We start from the raw sequence: 19739 nt of genomic DNA, 5'->3' as shown, positions 1-19739 counted from the left end.
ATGAGGAGGGACCTTTAGCTGCCCTCGAAATTGATTGAGTGTTTCATTATACCTACGCTAAATACAAGGTTGTTTTTACGATTTTGCTTGCTTCTCTCTTAATGAGAAATTCTTCCTTATCCTGTCACAGAGATCATAGTCGATATTCGTAATTTACAGTAAAAAGTTTTGAAGAAATGAAAAAGATTAATAATCTCCTGGTGATTCTTTGCATATTTCATCTACAGCAAAAACTATTTTTCTTCTCAATTTAGTTCAGCACAGAAATTCAGAATCTTATTATTTTTCCTCTGCGTCGACGATCGACATTACTAACTCCTATAAAATAACGTTTCATGTGGACAAGTGCCGCCCCCTTCTTGCTATGCTACTGCTAATATCTATATAAACTTTATTAACTCCTAGACAAAATTTTGAACTAATAACATAATTTTCTATTAATACTGCAATTCAGTTATCCAAGCAAATATCGGAGTTTTTCTTCCAAGAAAGTATCTGTGTGAACCGACTGGCATTCAAAACTGAGAAGTACCAGAGTCAGTCGAAGCCTGAAGTTCAGCCCTAGATGAAATATAGATTCCAAATTATTTTTATCAGCTTGTATTAAGCAACGAGGAGTACCTTAGGATAAATACTCAACTTTTTATCTGTTAATATCTTGCAGTAAAATTTTCTTAAACTGGTGCATCAATAACAACGAAATATTACAAAAAAAGGTGATAAATAATAAAATGCACTAATAAATAATTACTCAGAAAGTTGTATTATTAGCCCAAAGGGCGTTAGCCTAGGAAGACTATGAATTTCGTGTGTGCATTTTGCATTGGTTCACTATAAATGTCGGTTCACTTTTCAAATTGTTGTCACCAAGCATTAGAGCCCTGTGTTATGTTTAAATAAATTTAATAATGTAGAATCTGCATAAATGTATGTATATTTCTAACATTGTGATAAAACAACGGTACCTAGATGAGCCATCAGATTTTGAATAACGTACGTCCAGACCCGAATATGGGTTTCTGGAAGCCCGAATTAGGAATTTGAAATTTGTTTTATTATCGATTTCATATTTTGTAACACTTTAACGAATTTTCGATTAACAAACTCAAAGATTTCAAAGCGAACAATGGCAGCACTGTACGAAAAAAAAAAAAAAAACATTTTTATCTACAGGGCGCGAGACTGTGTATCGGAAATTCTGAAGATATATTCATTTTACAATTATTATTGCTGTTGAATTGAATTTTATGGTTAAGTTCGAGAAACGTGATGTTTAATAAATAAAAGTAACACACGAAAGGTTAAGAAAACGCCCTTTTGGGCGCAATGTAAAATCTGAAAACTTTTAGATTTTATTTATTTATTACTTTTTTAATTTTTAAAGTTTTATTGTTTTATTTCTCAACTTTTCAAGAAAATTTTCTGCATAATTTTATTGTATAGTGGTAAGATAATCACATGAGTTGACCTTTATTTTGACGAATAAGTTTAGAATAAAATTGTTCAAAAGAGGCTGCTTCAGCCTAACTTCTCTGAAATAGTAAATTAATGCTAAATGTAGAGAAAAATAATAACAAATTACAAAAAAAAAGAAAGAAAGAAAATTTGAGTCTTCAGCTTTTTACATCGCACCATAGGACTCATCCCTGATGATACAACTTTCTTCCTCTTTTTTAACTTTATTATTAAACATTACTTTCTTCGCAGTTACGCAACATAAAATTCAATAGTAAAATTGCAAAATTTTTAAAAACAGCGTATCTTTAGAATTCTCGATATAGCATTAAGTATTGCAGCATTTCCACACATTTTTTTTAGCCTTGAAGGACTATTATTCTCCAACTTACCTTCAATTCTCCAACTTCAAGTCACTTTTCAAATAACTAGCCGCTAGTGCCTCTAGCCAACTAACATAGTTACTATAAAAAAGAATATATATATATATATATATATATATGTATATATAATGTTTTCAATAAATCTAGTTAATGTAATTTCATTGGTCCAACTGATAATTAATAAGAGAGATAAAGAACTACTTTTATTGCTTTTAAATAACTAATTTTGCTAATCAGTAACAGGCAGATTACATTTAAAAGAAAAATTAAATAGCTTACGCTTCGTCAAATAGCAGCACACTTGAGCGTGGAAGTTAAAACTATTTCATGTCGCATTCGTATTGGTACGGCGCAGTCACCAGGGGGCCTGTGCAAGAGGCACTATCCCTGTCGAATAATTGGTTTCATAGGAACCATGTAAATTCAAAAACTGTCAAAACAAAGAAAAGAAAAAAAAAAAAAAAAAAAAACAGGGTTTTACATTTTGAGAGTAGACGTGTAATAAAAGGGAACAAAAAATAGTCAACTATTAATTGCTGCCCTTAGATCATCTTTACATTAAGGGAACGTCGCCCTGCGGCACTTTGTATCGGATAGCTTTAGAATTCCGGTTGAAGTGTTAAATTTTGCCACACACTTTTTATATTCGCTGTATTATTTCTTTAAAAATAACACATGGCGATAACATTTGATAGCAACATCCTTTTATTTGTGTTGCCATATACATATATTTTAAATATTCGTTATATTATTTTTTTAAAACACAGAGACAATGTTTGATGGTAACATCCTTTCATTTGTGTTGCCATGTGCTTTTGATATGCACTATATTAGTTCTTTAAAAGTGGCGATTATATTTAGTAGCAACATTTGAAATGTGATAGAGACAAAAAGGAATGAGACAAATTGATTACATACCTAGTGCTAAAAAAAAAAAAAAAAAAAAAAAATTCTATTAAGAATTCTTTTTATTTTCATGGATTAAAGATCACGCTTATAAACGCATAAATTCTTGAATGTTCTTAGATGCACAAAAACACGTGTATAAATTACCTCCTCCCAGGATTAGTGCGAACGAACTCATAGTCAATAATAAATGCAAAGACTTTTATTTAAAATTACGCCATAAATAAATCGCCTAAAGTTTAAGACGTTAAAATAAACAGATTATTCAGTTCTGCTTATTTTTATGTGAAAAACCAATTTCTGTAGTGAGTCCCTAGACCCACAACTTCGCCGAACATAAAAATCCATTAAAACAGAAACCATCAGCTTTTGGGCATGAAATCGCCTGCCGCCCTGCGGCGCGAAATGGATCGGTCCGCTTCGTGACGTCACCGCCTTTACAGCCAACGGTGAAAGGCGATGCTGAAGAATTGGTGAGTTTGTCCTGAGGGTTGGAGCGAGAGTAACGCAATTCGAAGTAGCGGAGTAGAGAAGAATTGAAAATAAAAACAGTTTTAAGTAAAAGTGCCGCTGCCGTCGAAGGATTTAGTTCAAATAATATTAGGATTTTGTTAACCATCAATTTTAGAACCTCACTTGAGGTAAGAGTGCATTTAAGTAATTCATGTCTTATTTGTGAAGTTATGAATGAACGCATGCATTGGGGGGTAACTAACCGTTTATTTTAGGGTTAGGGACCGATGAGTGTCGGCGGCCTATAACGTGTAGTAAGTTTCCTGTAAATGAAAATGATACTGACCGTTGTTGGGTGTTCTTCCCTACGATTCTGATGTACGGCTACGTAGTGTAGTTGTTTTGTGAATGAATGTAAAATGAGTATTCCATTATACTTTTCGGCTTATTTGTGTGAATGAAAACAAATACTCTCACAATGTATAACGATACCGATATTCTTCAGTGATTGCACTCATAAGATCTCTCCTCTCGATTAGTGATTTGGGAGGGGGGAGGGCAAACAAATGGAAGTATCATAATTGCATTTATTCTGAATGTATACACAGTGTCAAAAATTAAAATGTTCCTGCAACAGAAATGCAACAAACTAGCTATATACATGCGTACCATTTTTGTTATGTATATATAAATATATATAAAGTACTGATAATGTAAACATCAATATGCAAATAATCTTACACTAAAAGTATTTAAAAAATTACTATAATGTGATAGTGTTTTTATTAGTTTTATATTCCAAGAGTATAGGTTTTTGGCGATGCACAGCGTCACTTTATCAGAGCGAATGAAATTAAAAAATTTTTGCTACTTTTATGACAAGATTCTGTGGGGGGGGGGGAGACTTATTTTGATGCAGTTTGAAATCAAGTCTTTTTGTGTAACATTGGGAATAAATTCTATTACGAAAATAAAATTCAGTAAAATTTTCATTTAGATGATGATTTTAGGTTTTTATATTGATGAGAAGGAGTGTGTATTAAGTAAATAAAAGCCAAGACGCAGATGATGTGTTGTTGCCATTCATCTTCAAAGATTTACCGGCAGGAATTTGTTAGATTTTAGTAGATTGAAAATGTGCATTCAAATTTTTCATTTTGTCTTTACTATAAAAAGCAATAATAGAGCAACACTGCAAATGAAAAACTTGAATATTAATAATGTGCTGCGATGATTTTGAAATTTGCCGATAGATCAGCTCTGACTTTTAAAATTGCGATGTATAGTTTTTGTCGATGTTTGTGACTTTTTTATAAGTGTCTCTGATTTTTGACTTTTATTATTAAAATTTATTAATTTTTATATTATTATTATTGAAATTTTTTTACATTAAAATATTTTTGTTAATAAATGTTTGCTTTTTCAATAAATTTGTGTAATGAACATTTCATTGTAGAGAATAATTTTTTTAAACGTTAATTTCTTAAATTGATGTTTTTTCAGTATTTCGAAGCCAGTTCCCTCCTCCCTTTTTTCTTTCTTTCTCCTGTCATCATTTGATTTTAATGTCAAAAATTTCGGTTACTATTTCGGTTCGTAAGCTATGTCCTTATACAGTCTTCAAGTCTGTATTATTACAAAGTTGAAATTAGATACAGTGAAACTTCGTTCACGAATTTAATTCATCCCTGAAGGCCATTCGTCGTCTGAGATAATCGTAAACAAAAATTGTTTTTCCTGTAGGAATTAATTTAAAATAGATTAATCCGCTTTTGGACGAGAGGCGATCACTTATTTAAAATTTCCAACAATACCCTGTGCACAAGTTCTTAACACAAAAATAATGGTATTTATTAATCTGAGACAAAAAATAGTAAGCTCAGTATTAAACAGATAAAAGAGACTAAAATTTAATTTAATTCTACCGTACTTGTACGATGGAGAGTGATGAGAAAGAGATGTTATTCTTTGAGGAGTCCCCGTTCATAAAAAGATCAGGAAATGTTTTTCTAGAGCGACTCCCAACGCCCTTTACTGTGATATATTCAGTTTAGGCGTATTTTTAAATGTGTCTCTTCATATGTTCCAGTAGAATTAATATTTGTTTCTCAACCATAATTAAAGGAACCGAAACACTCCAACTCTTAGCAAGTGAATATTGATATAGCAGCTATATATATTTGAAAATAAACGTATGGTTTCGTGTTCATAATAATTACAAAAAACAATTAATAATTATAAAAACGAGAATAAAAATTACAAAAATAAATGTAAATAATAATTAAAAAACAAAGATTTAAAAAATAATACTTTTTCCTCCCTCCTTCTTTTCTTTTCCCTTTATCTACTTCTAACTTTTTTTTAATGTTTGTTGTTTCGATACATGTATTGGCTATCCCCCCCTTGGTTGTGAACCCCTGTGTTATATAATTATAAACCGTATACCTGGCACTTCAAGGATTGGAGGGATGACTGCCGTGTATTTTGCGTGCTATGAGTTGTTTTTGAAGTGGAATTTTTAAGAATGTTTTTTTTTTTTTTTTTTTTTTACTTACCATCAAACACTTCTAAGTTATCGTTCCTCGTAATAAATAAATAAATCAAGAAATAAGTAAAAAAGGATCTAAATATTTCAGTTTTAAAGGTAGCCAGCCTAAAAGGGTTTGGTTAAGATTTTTTTACGCACCCGCTGAATTGCAGTCCCTTCTGGTAATCGTAAAAAAAAATTTCCGCAAAAAAAGCTTGATTTTTTTTTCTAAGCATCGTTTTCTTCATACTTACGCCACATACAGTGCAACAACAAAATCACAAAACTTTTAATAGCTGCGTAGCAGCATATTTTAAGAATTCCCGATGCGTGTAAAGTGTTAGCATATATTTTTATATTATTAGTCCAAAGGGGCAATTTGCCCAGAAGGACTATTAATTTCGTTTCGGCATTTTGTATACCTGGTTCGATTCACTATAAGCGTTATTTCACTTTTCAAATTGTTGCCACCAAATATTATCGTCCTGTATTATATTTAAAGAAATTAAAAATAATGAATCTGAATGAGTGTATGTATGCTTCTCGCATTGTGATAAAACAATCGTACCTAGAGTCATCAAAATTTGAATAACGTAATCTTTCATAGAATATGGACATGTGGAAGACCTAATTTGATTTTAAAATTTATTTTATTACCTATTTAATATTTTGTAACACTTCAACGAAATTTTGATTAGCAAATTCAGATTTCAAAGCGAGCAATGGCAACACTGTACGGGGAAAGGGGGGACATTTTTATCTCCAGTGCGTGATGAGACTGTGTATCGTAAATTCTAAAGATATGCTCAATTTAAAACTATTTTGCGTTATTGCTCTTGAACAGAATTTTATGGTTTAAGTGCGAACAACATGATATTTAATAAATAAAGGTAACACACAAAATGTTAAAAAAACCGCCCATTTGGACGTAGTTTAAAATGTGAAACCTTTCAGTTTTTATTTATTTTTTCAGTGTTTTCTCAGTTCAAAATTGTTTGTGACTTTCGGCTCGCCGCATATTTAGAGTGCCTCCATGCCACACCGCTACTAACTACATTTACAAACATCCATATCCTCTCCGGTATTCGAACCCGAACCCTTCGGTATCGCAGTAGGCTTCTCTAACCACTATACCGTCTGGGCGACTCTTCATTCTTTAATTTCTTTAAATATAATGCAGGGCATGTATTTGTTGTCAACAATTTAAAAAGTGAAACGCCGTTTTATAATTGAACCAACGTAAAATGTCAAAACGAAATTAATAGCTCAAGGGCTAATGCCCTTTTGGGCTAAAAAAACTAAATGTTTGGAAGAATGCTTAATGTAAATTTAAATTGCAAGTCAGTAAAAAATCTCTTGATTAAAAACTGTTTTTGGTTGCCGCCTATCCCTTTTCCAGCAGGACTGTGTAAATTTAATTTTTAGTTTGTGTCTTTTTAAAATTCTAAGTTGAGCATAATTGTTCTTCATTAAATAGTCTTTTAAATGAGTGAATATTCAGAGACAAAATAAACTACATTTAAAAAAGTATTCTTTTTTCTTTCCTCAACCCCTTAATTCTTACACATGAATTAAAATTGAGCAAAAGTCAAATATTTGCCAATGCTTTAAACTAACAAACTTATTTCAAAAGCAAACGAAGGAAACTTTTAGCTAACTCAAAGAAATGCAGTGATTATGCAAACAGTCCATTATTTTAACGTTTTTAATTTCAGCAAGAGGGGAAGAATTGAATTTTAAAGATATTGTAAATTGAAGAATTATTATTTAACATTTTGTCTGTAGACGGTTTTGACTGTTATTTTTTACACTTTTTATCCCTCAATTTTTAGTGCTAATTGATGAATGTTTTCTTTCTATCTCCCTCTGTCTCTCTCCCTCTCTCTCGCTTTTTTTTTTTTTTTTTTTTTTTGAATGTTATAGATTTTATTATTGAGTTAAACAATAGCAGAGATTTAAAACTGCTGACCACTGATAGTTTCTTCGTATGTTCGTCTTTTAGTTCGCTTTTCCCAGATAGTTTCGACGTCACAGAGGTGTGACGCAGAATGGCTGCAATGTGTGACTTGCTCTCCAATAACGTAGAATCATCGGAGTGCAAAAATTAATGTACATGATTTATATTATTTAGGAAATACATGCTTTGCAGAAATAATTCATCTTGAAATATTTAGCATTTTTGAGATACATGTAAGGTGTTCTGATCATTTAAAACTATGTAATTATTTTAAAAAATCAATTAAAAAGTTTAACAAATTCCTATACTTCTGCAAGTATAGGCGATGCAGCGTCCCTTTGCGATTTTCCCAAATTTCGTTATGCTCATTCATGAACCCCTAGATGATCTTTCCTTAAAAACAAAGCAGAAATACTAAATGAATAAGAAAAAAATTTAAGGGTGTACTTCTTAATACAAGTTGGGTGTGCTGCGTTAGGGTTGCAGTGCACTCTTATATTACATTACATATAAAGCTCGATAGGAATGAATGAAATCTTGCAGTCAGAGTATAAGGAGTTGTGATATATCAGCGTACAAAGATGACTCATAATGCAAACGTGTTCACACGACAGTTGCACATTTTCACGGACAGTTACACATTTCCTGTGGCAGTCAGCACGATGAATACGAATTGAATGTATGACATCGACGGGATGCTCTTAAAAAGCATGAAATAATATCAGGGACGGTTTCCCCTTCTTCTTTTGTCTTGGTTTAGTTTCATCATCATTCCATGATAAAACCAGCAATGACAGCTTTTTTGGGGTGCCCCTTTCCATGAGTTCCAAGCACTTTTTTGTTGTGCCCCCTCATCGATGCCCTAAGTACTTGCTTTTATTTGACTTAATGATTAATCCAGCTCTGAATAATGTACAAAACAGCAGTTGAAATTAACGAATAGAATCAAAATGATATCGTAACTTCAGAGAAATAAATAAATAATCCGAATAAGTGTATCATTCGCAACTTCAGAATTTTTCAAGCTTTCGAAATTGTGTTGAATATGCGTGTCTCGCATATTTATAGCTGTTTATGCAGCTTGGTCATGACAGCTGAGAGTGCATAGTAGCGTGTTTGAAAATGTTGTTTCATTGAGTTAACTTCGCATGAATGTTTTTCAATTAATAAAAATATCGAACGAAAAAAGGATTCGTTTTTCAACTCGAACAGTTTACTGGGCTAATTTATCAGTGACGCATTTTTTTCATCTACAGAAAACCGGCGTTGAGAAATAAAAATTCTAAATGAGTCATGATTGCAACTGCTTCTTTATGCATCTACATATTTTTAACATCCGAATTATTGATATATATATTTAACCACCGCTTTTTAAACTCACTGGTTAATGAACTAAACCACTTATTACGTTTACATTTCTGAGAATGAAAAAATATATACTAAACAATAGAAAAACTTTTTATTAAACTCATCCCCGCCCCTTAACTCAGACTGAGACTGATTCTTCAGAAATAGAATAAACTGTTTGCTGGTGATAAAAGCTGTTTGTAGTTCATTCATTTACTTTCAGTTATGTCTTGCTTCAGTAAAACGGGTGTAACAGAAATTTCGACTAGTATTTGCTAAAACCAAAATCCGTTGGTGGTGTTCGGTATACACTGGTGTGCAAAAATTAAGGACGAAGTCGAAAAATTAGCATAACAGCTGAACGAAGAGGCAGAGCGGACAGAAAGACCAATCAGGAGATTAAGTAAGGTGATGTACGGTAGCACATGCTATTACAAGTTCTTCAAAAACAAAGGACGATATTCTCAAATCGCGTAAAAACGTAAGATACAGAGCAACAAGAAGACAAAATACCTGCTGTTAGAGACAGCAAATCGACATACAAAATGATCCTTAATTGAAAATAGAGCCATAATGAGCCAGTAGTGACATAAAGTGTAGACATGCTAATAAATCGATCACCTGTAAAAGAATTAATGAGATACTGTTATCTTTTTATAGCAGCTTGTTTTTATATCCTATTAAATACAACATCCATTTCTATTACTGCTTTTAAAAGCATTATTTATGACAAATTTTGTTATGTCTATGGCTAGAATATTTGTGAAAATAAAAACGGATTATTTTGGTAAAGTATGTGAGCGGCTATTGACCTTGAACAAAGCTAAGGTCGCACAAATTTACGATTGTTAATGTCGGGGGTATTTAATTTTTGAATTTAATAGTTAAAAATACTTTTTTTTTTTTTTTCATACCACGTATTTTTTCTTGCATACCACCAGTAGTACGGTTGAGAATCGCTTTTCTAGAGCATTGCACAGAAGTTGTATGATTGTAAATGAGTGTTTTCTAGGATTAAAAAAAAAAAAAAAAAAGCGTGGTGCGTAAGTGAGCACTGATTCTCTTTCTCGAACATCAGCTGATAGGGAATGGAAGTGTATATACGAATTAAGTTTGCAGGGTTATTCTCAGGAAACATCCTGAAATGTTTTCTTGCGTCATTGTACATTAATCAGTCTTTGCCGTTCCGAATGAAATGTTGTTTAAAAATGTATTCTTTTCATATACTTAGGACTCTGAAAAAGGGGAATGATAGTTGTAGGCTGGGAAAAAAAAAAAAAAAAAAAAAAAAGGAAGCATTTATTACACTCTTTTACAACCGTGAAAGGACAGGTCGACTTGACAGACAAAATACAATTTTTCAGCTGGCTAGAATTATTTAAGCCTGAAAGAAAAGTATAAATTGCTGAAAATTATACGTTCGGTAAATGCAGCCAAAGTAAAGCAGCATTATTTAAAATGGGAAGTTCCCAGACAGCATTATGCAATTTACTTAAACAAAGAAATAAAATTGATGAAGAACTAGTAAAAAATGCAAATGTCTCATGGAAGCGCGAAAGGGATGAAAAATCGAGAGACGTTAAATCCGCTGTTCTGGAAATTTCATGCTATGGAGACTAAAAAATGTTACAATTCCTAGAGCTCTTTTGACAACAAAAGCTGTAGAATTTGCTAAAATGCTTAGAGAAAACTTTTTGCCAACTCATGAATGGCTCTCAAGATGAAAAGAGAGGAATAACATTATCGCAAACCTGCATGACGAGAAGCAAGCAGCAGATCATCATTGGGCAGAGAACTAGATAAAAGACGTTTTACCCGGGCTTCTAAAGAATATAAGCCACACGAAATTTATAATATAGATGAAACTTGTCTTTACAAAGCATTTACCGAAGCACACATTGTGTTGAAAAGTGTAATAAGCAGCTGGTTTTAAGAAATTAAAAGAATACAATTACTGTGTTATTAACGTGAAATACGAATGCAGCAATTAATAAGATGCCACTGGCTATTGTAAAAAGTAGAAAATCTGAGTGTTTAAAAGGAATCAGGAATTTACCTTTAACTTAACATAATAACTTGGATGAAAAGCAGTATTTTTATTGATTTCGTTTTAAAATGGAATACAGAAATGGAAAACGATAAAAGTCTTTACTGTTGGATAACTGTGCTACGCACCTCGCTGACGTCATTCTGAAAAAATTAAACAGCATTTCTTTTCAGACGACTTCTGTTAATCAGCCGTTAGAGCAAGGTATTATAAGCTTTCAAATCCCATAACAGAAAAAGTGTCGTTAAAAAAGTGTATCCTTTGAAAATATAAGCCCTTCAAAGGAGATAACTAAGTCGACATATTTGTTAGAGGCTATGCATATTATAGAGGCATGGAAAACAGTGTCTCGAAACATAGTTAGAAATTAATATAGAAAATTTGATTTTTATTTAGAAGAATCCATAGAGGAACTGCAAACTGTTTACTATATTTCGGATATCTGTGTGGGAAATTATGAAGATTGATTTTTAGAATACGTTGCAGTTAATGATAATATTGAGACAGCATGTGAAAACCATGGAGGTAAGAATATCTTCATGGTGAAAACACTGACGATATCATAGAACGTGTTAAAAGAGCTGCAGCACCTGAAACTGACTGCGAAAATGGAGCGGAAGTAAGTGACTACATGCCAGCCACAGCTGATTCGAGAAAATCGCTGCGAACTCTAAGAACCATGGAAGCTAGGAACTCTTGAATCGAAAGATAGAGATCAGAAAAGCTGCCGACAGTTTTAAGAACTTTAAAATACAATTGAAGACCGTTTAATTGAACAATATGAAAGAAATACGGATAGAGCAGTTCTTTGTAAAAGTTTAAAATTTCATCAAATATGTAACTATAAATTATTTTATGAAAAAATAAAAATAAAATTTTCGAATTTTCCAAATAGTTTAATTTTGGCATTAATTTTTAATTAATAATTATGTAATTATTATTAGCTTAACTGTTAGTTAAATTGATACCTTAATTTGCAGTATTGAAATTGCTGTTTATTAAACACTCCCGCTTAACAAACTCAAATATGTTTATAACAGGAGGGATTTTAATAACAGCTCATGGATTGTGTATTGACCCGAAAATTTTACTTTATTTTTTCCATACCAAATTAAAATGCTAAGTTTGGAAAGCTTTCCTTGTAAACAGTCTATAATAGAAATGTATTCGGGGGGGGGGGACAGCTAATTAGAAAAATGCAATGTTTATTGATAAATTTATGGAGTGAATATTTTTTTTAAAATTCATATCTTGATGAATAGAAGAAACATGATAGTAGATAAAGAAGAATTTTCCACAAAATAGTTATAGTCGGAATAATATAGAAATTTTCTAAGGTGTTTAGTACTAAGAATTACGTTTAACGTTACGCTCATATATAAATTTAATATAAATTTTCTCCTTTCTTTTTTGTTATCTGCTGAATTATTCCTTATTTTTATATATTAAGGTTAAAAATAAATTGTTTGAAATTAGGTTATAAGGTATTTCTCCCACCTTCTTCGCTTGACTTTGTGGTGTAGTGGTCAGCACGCTTGACGCGAATTCGAGAGGTCCGTGATTCGAGTCCCTCCGAGGGCATTGCTTATTTTTCATCTCTCCTGCTTTCAAAAAATACCTAATGTCTCTGCAGGGTTATAAATTATTAAATAAAATTCTGTTTTACTTGCCAGAGGGCAAAAATCTGTAAAATTTCTTTCGTCAATAAAATTGGAACGATTCTCAAGCGGTAATTTGTTAATTTCCAAACTTGTAGTACTTCCAGATGAATTCTTATAACAAATGGAATATAACTATCTCTATTGCCATCTCTGTTCGTCGTTTCATAGCAGACTTTTTTCCACAGTCACTTATTGATTGTTAAATGAATTCAAAACTTTACGTTCAATTTTGCTCCCCGATTTAAAAAGATTTCGTCTGGCTAGGCTTTAAAAGCGTATTCTTATGTTTCTTCTTATTGCCTTCTGTTACAGATCAACTCTATGATTTCAGATTGTCAGTGTGGAAAACCGGGGGCAGGTGTTTCATTTCTTTGGTCGTCGTTTTTCGTGTTCTGCTGCCAAAAAAAAAAAAAAAAAAAAAAAATGCCTGATATACTATATACTTTCTCATCGCAGTAGTACATAAGTTGTCAGAAATTAGCTTTGTTATAGTTCGTAAAAGGCATCTGACTCTGAAACGTCAGTTCAAAGTATGCTTGTACAGAATTGTTTTTTAAATTAGTTTTTGTTAGTGAAAACGTATGCATAACGTCATGAAAGTTGGAAATAATGATTTTCATATTAATAATAATCTATTCAAAAACACTTTATAATATGTAAACAGTTTAACAGAAAACTGATGTCTTAACATTTTTAATGAGGCTTGAAGAATGAAGGCATTGAAGTTTATTTAAATAACAGTTATTAAATTACAGTGTTTTCCATTACATTGAAAATTATTGTATTGTACAATTTTTTATATGCTGAGATAATAAATCTTAGGAGAAAGCATATTTTTAATATAGTGATACCCATTTAGAAGGTTTTATGAAACATATATGATGCTGTATTTACTGAAGGGCAGTTTTATCCAATAATAGATGCTCACATAATTTAGCTTATCATTTTATCGTAGCGAATTATTTACTTTTTGCCATTTTTAACATTAAATACAATTTATAAAGCTATGTTTAAATTATGTTTTTAAAATAAAGTCTGTCAAATGGCGGCCATTTTTAGCCTCGACTTGACGTGCATCTATGCCAGGAATTCTCGAAAATGTGTATCAGAATTTCGGGTCTTGATTTGCTCGTCGAATATTCGTCATTTGCTTAGTCCTTTGCGTCGTAAAATCTCCACATGGTGGCTTATATAGACGGAAAATGAAAAAGGCAAAATATAAAACGAGAAGAAAAGTTGTTTAGTAATTAAATTAATTTTAAAACTATTTATACGCCGGCTTACATTTTTTGTTTTAAAAGTAACTCTAATTCTTTGATTTGAAAATTTGGTTAATTGCATATACATTGAATGCACGGCAAAGAAAAAATGAGATTCATCCTATAAGGAAGCTGACAGACAAAAAATGACTGACTTGATTTTCAGGAAGGCGACTTAACATGAACCACTGTAATCGTCTGTTGTGTGTGTTACGTGAAGAAGAAAGTATTAAAATAGGAAATCATATTTACACTAAATGCTCTGTCAGACCGCCAAGTAGTCCACTATCCGATTTATCCATTAATAGGTTTTCAAATATAAGCTTTATTCTACAACGCACGCGCGAATATATACATTATAATATTTTTACAGTTCCTTCACTTGCTTATATTATTCATTTTCCTATCTTTAAAACAAGTTGAAACCATTTTCCTTAAGACACGTTGGAAAAAAAGTGCATCGTTCGTGCGATATGAGTCAACATCCTCTGCCCAGTTATTGAACGATTTCATAACAGTTATCGTCCAATGCGAAAACTGAGTACCTCAAACAAATACTTCTTATACTACTTCTACTAAGACATATACTTCTACTAAGAGAAATAGTAGGGGTAGAGAGAACTGTTATGTTAGTTATATGCTTAATAGTGGCTGTAAACCTAATAGTTGCTGTTAATGCCTAATAGTTGCTGTAAACCTAATAGTTGCTGTTAATGCCTAATAGTTGCTGATGCCTAACAGATCACCGGAGACGATCTCCTGCCCTGGTGGGGCTACACCTATTAGGAAAAATCGTCCGATCTCCAGGAGACCATCCAAGCAGGACGTAGTCCCCGTAGTCCCATCCATTGAATGAAATAACGTTCCGGCAATAAAAATTATAATAATCATAATTAATAATTTAGCAAAAACTTTAATGCTGCCTATGCACATATGTAAATATCACTAAGAATTTCATTTACTTTGCTATTTTATTCTATTCTGTTTGATTTATGCACGTATTACATCTGGGTTCACTATTGCGACGGTAGCGAGTGCAACTTGGCTATTAACTTTTTATTACCAAGTACTTTGATACATTTTGAATTATACAATGTGATGAGACCAAGAACTTTTCAATGCAGACCTCTAGTACTTTAAGAATATAATTTTCATATTTTATTTTCTATTTTTCGATATGAAAACACTTTTTTCAGTTTTATTACTGCGGTGTATCCATTAATTCGATGCCGTTCGCTGTTACACGTGACTATTGGTCACGCCCCCTTTCACCAACTAGCTTGTTCCTCGGACCTATGTTCAACATTCGCTTACCTGATGCGCTCTTTGAAGCATGATTTCAAGACAGCCGGAACAAAGCATGCAGCATGCATGCTATTCGCGGCATATTCATCGGAACTTGGAAAAAGGTATGATGTCACCTTTGCAACTGGGCACCACTGCGGTCGCAACAATTAAATTCGATGTGGTGTTCCATCCGCTAAGTGAGTCCCCTAGCAGAGGACCATGGAGGTAGGAAATAAGATGGAGTCGCCCTAAACAAGTTTCTCCGTACCCTGCTCTGAAGCACCGGCGATCCCTACGTGGTGACCAAAACATTGGGTCATTTACCATTGAGTTCTATGGGATTTGACGCGTTCGGGTGTAAATATTTTGTAATTACGTCGCAAATATACATATAAATGTATATATTTTCTTTTTCTACAACACTTCAGAGTCCTAAGTATGTGAAAACAACATATTTTTAAACAACATTTCATTCTGAACGGAATTAAATGCTATAGTTTTCACAGGACAGTTTTCTCAGAATGGTTTAATTTGAATGAAATATTTTCACAAGTTTTCGTTAATTACATTAGAAAAAAAAATTAAGGTAATTCGATTTTATTCGGTTAAGGTACAAAAATTAAGATCAAAGTTTATTGTATTATTAATATTAAAATTATGCATTATTTCTTTTCTATTTACAGAGCTTCTTCCTAAAATACTTTCTTAAATATGACATGATTTTTTGGCTTCTTTTAAATCGAAAAATGTAAGTCAATTTATAATTAATGCTCTGTTCGGTTCATTTTAAATTAGAGAATTATTAGGAATTAGCGAAATACTTTAAATAAGTATTTCGCTAATTCTTAATAATAGGTATTAAATAGTATTTGACTTTCTCTGAACATTTCTGAGAGGGAATAAAATAAGGTTTTTTTTTTTTTTTTTTTTTTTTTTAAAGTATTATTTAAAACTTGTAACTGAGTTATTATAAAATGTAAAGGGAATAATTCTTTTAATTATACTTATCAGATTTTTTTTTACCCTTCATTTCAACAATACATATTCCAAAACTCTTTATTACGTTCTTAAGTGCGCATCTCATAGCATTTGCTTTACAATACCTTTTAACAGATTGCTTTCCAATACGAACAATTCTTGCTTAAATAGTTTTATAACGTATTTGTCAACAGGATTTCAGTTTATGTACAATTCAATATTAAGGTTATTATATATTTAGATAACATTTATAATCATTATAAATTAGATACATTTAATCATTAGATTTCTTCACAGTACTTTCACAGTGAATAAATTCTTCATTTCAAATACATTTATAAATAATTTAATGAACATTTAAGTATTTTGTCAAAGGCAGATACATGCTTTTTGCAAGCACATGCATAAATACCCATACATATTTCCTATTTATCATTTCCGGCATGTGCAAATCTTTAATTTCTGTGCATTCACTATATTTTTCGTGTAAAGTAATTTACACTAATTTAGCATACACCCGAAAGTTTTACATAAAAAATATATATGAACATAATTTGAATGAAAATTATAAGTATTATTTTTAATACCCACTCAAAGGTCAGTTTTTCTTCAAAATTCCTCCACGATGGCATCTCTCTCTTTAGGCAGATAGCCCTTTCATGTGTTATTCTATTTAATAAAAACTTAATCTGACCTATGTGCCTAATTACAAATATTTTAACATACATAATTTTATATTTACATTTAGCCATCAAGTTTCAAACTTTTCAAATCTTCTAGAAAATAAATTTTGGCAGATCTCTTTTAGCAATTTTCTTAAAATCTATATTTTTGTAGTGCAACAGCTTAGAATTTTATAAAACAAATTCATAATCAAAATCGCTGTTGTTAGTTATCGAAAAATAACCAAGATGTGATTTTTGCGTAAATGTCAGTAAACTATACAAATTGCTATTATCTATTACACTATGAATGTTTCTTTCATGCGAGAGTGTCCCTTTTTCGATTTCTATGGAACTGTCGTTTGTCGAAATACTATCAGAATCTTGTCAAGCGAGCTTCTGAATGTAAACAAAGAACACCCCCGTCTGGTGATCCAAGCTTCAAAGCAGTGCTCACTTCTAGCGCGAAATGGCCCCTCCTCCCTTTCCTACCTCCATGCAGAGGACGGAATGGAGCCAATCCCACAAGGAAAGCCTAGTATCCAACCATGTCGCGAACTCACAGCCAAGGAGCAGACAAGACAGTACCAAGTGGTTCCTGCCGAGCCTGAACCATCCTCCGAATGAACGTAGTTCTGTGAAGACTAATAATATACCTCTGCCTAAGTATAGATCCTAGCCTAGGTATCCCTGCCTAAGTACAGCCAGTACAGGAGGTATGCCTTCGTGAAGGACCTTTCTTGGGAAACAGGCTGCCCGTATTAACGTTACACATTTGGAAAACCACCGAAAACAACAATGCAGTGAGCCGTTCGCCTGAGATTGAATCCCAGCCAGGTCGAACTACCAGTATTCATCGGTCTTAACCACTTGATCATTGGTGGGGTTGGTCGTTGTAAGAAGCTGTATTTACTGGAGGGCAGTTTTATCCAATAGTAGATGAGCACATAATTTAGCTTATCATTTTATCGTAGCGAATTATTTACTTTTTGCCATTTTTAACATTAAATACAATTTATAAAGCTATGTTTAAATTATGTTTTTAAAATAAAGTCTGTCAAATGGCGGCCATTTTTAGCCTCGACTTGGCGTGCATCTATGCCAGGAATTCTCGAAAATGTGTATCAGAATTTCGGGTCTTGATTTGCTCGTCGAATATTCGTCATTTGCTTAGTCCTTTGCGTCGTAAAATCTCCACATGGTGGCTTATATAGACCGAAAATGAAAAAGGCAAAATATAACAAGGGAAGAAAAGTTGTTTAGTAATTAAATTAATTTTAAAACTATTTATACGCCGGCTTACATTTTTTTGTTTTAAAAGTAACTCTAATTCTTTGATTTGAAAATTGGATTAATTGCATATAAATTGAATGCACGACAAAGAAAAAATGAGATTCATCCTATAAGGAAGCTGACAGACAAAAAATGACTGAAAAAATGAGTTATATGAAAAGCAACGCAGGTAAACTGACTGACATTAAGATTGAGTTTGCATTAACCGGAATATGAGATGATGTTTGCCTGCTTTAATATGTCAGTCTAAAAGCTATACTTACGTAGTTATAAAATTTTAAATGTTCAGTTGTCAGCCCCCCCTTTTTTTTTTGGATTACAATCAAATAGATTTTCATTTTGACTTGATTTACTAATTAAGGATTACATCAAAAGGTACTGTCACCATTAAGAACAGGTTCATAATGCTCTGTAAAATTTATGTTTGAAATAAAATTCGTAATTTACCTGAAAAGAAAATGCAGTGAGAAATTGATGCAACGAAACTGGGAGTATTTTTTAAAGTTAAATGCGACTGCAGAAAACTGCAGCAGTACTTTTTGTACCTAAATTTAACAATAGTGAAGTTTCGACAAAATAATTTAGAACTTCAAATTATTCCCAGCAAAAAGAATTGCAACTCTGTCATCTAGAAACTACTTTTGCAGAAGTAATTATTATTATATAGTATTTGGGATTCTTTAAAAGGTACGAGCTATTGATATATTTGCACAAAAAGAACGCCTCTTCTTTGGAATTAATTTTGCAACAATGCTAACAGTGCTGTATCCTCGTAAACTCTTGACTGCCCTTTCATCTCCCGAGATTAAACATGCATTTTGGGAAATGTCGTTGAGCTCGCCGTTGAGTTATCCAAATCACTTTTCCAATAGTTTGTTTATTCCCTAGAATCATCTTTTCTGAAGGGACGGCTAATCGATAAACGCGTCTGGGATAGAGTATTAAAACTGACGGAAGTTTTAAATAAAGTTCTCCTAACAGCGCCATTAATTCTTTCGTGCGCATTTGAGTTGCCTGATTTCGTCGCGCTGCGTTACTTTTTTAAAATATTCAAGTTTCCACTATCTAATTTCCTAGAATTATCTAATCATGACTTCCGACTTTTATCAGTACTTTAGGTACTTCTTTCAATAAACATGTTCTGGCCTTTGCTTTTCCTTGTTTAGAACTGAATTATGATACTGTAAAGTGTCTGGTGTGGCAGGTCGACGATGTCACTCATATTTTAAAATATTTGATAATGTAAATCTAAGTTCAAAAGCGAAAGTTTTCATTTCAGCATTATCCGATTTCCAAGAAATAGGTTGAAAAATGTAACGTTATCAGGTTCAGTGTTCCGCCTTACTTTCTTTGGGAACATGCAAGGACCTGACTCGGAACAGGGAGCTTACTAAAGCTATGTTCAATAACTGTGGGAAGTAGACAAGATACACAGGAAGGGTATACAAAACCCTTTATTTTTCACTCTTTACAATAATTTCCGTACTTCGGAATACAGAGACCAACTACTTGTGGTCTGAACGT

The 19739-nt window shown here is 32.3% G+C and overlaps 1 protein-coding gene across 1 annotated transcript in view; it reads left to right on the top strand.

The window, feature by feature from the left end:
* Positions 1 to 3220: 3220 nt before the first annotated feature.
* LOC118184134 (dystroglycan 1-like) overlaps positions 3221 to 19739 on the top strand; it is a 232169-nt gene continuing 215650 nt past the window's right edge. The window contains exon 1 of the mRNA XM_035353784.2: positions 3221 to 3385. The gene's annotated coding sequence lies outside the window, so the exon portion shown is untranslated. The remainder of the gene's footprint in view (positions 3386 to 19739) is intronic.

Source organism: Stegodyphus dumicola, chromosome 4, assembly GCF_044657685.1.
Source record: "Stegodyphus dumicola isolate Sdum_Otavi_A_Nest chromosome 4, ASM4465768v1".
In the NCBI taxonomy this organism is placed as follows: Eukaryota; Metazoa; Arthropoda; class Arachnida; order Araneae; family Eresidae; genus Stegodyphus; species Stegodyphus dumicola.
This window is presented reverse-complemented; position numbering and strand designations above follow the sequence as displayed.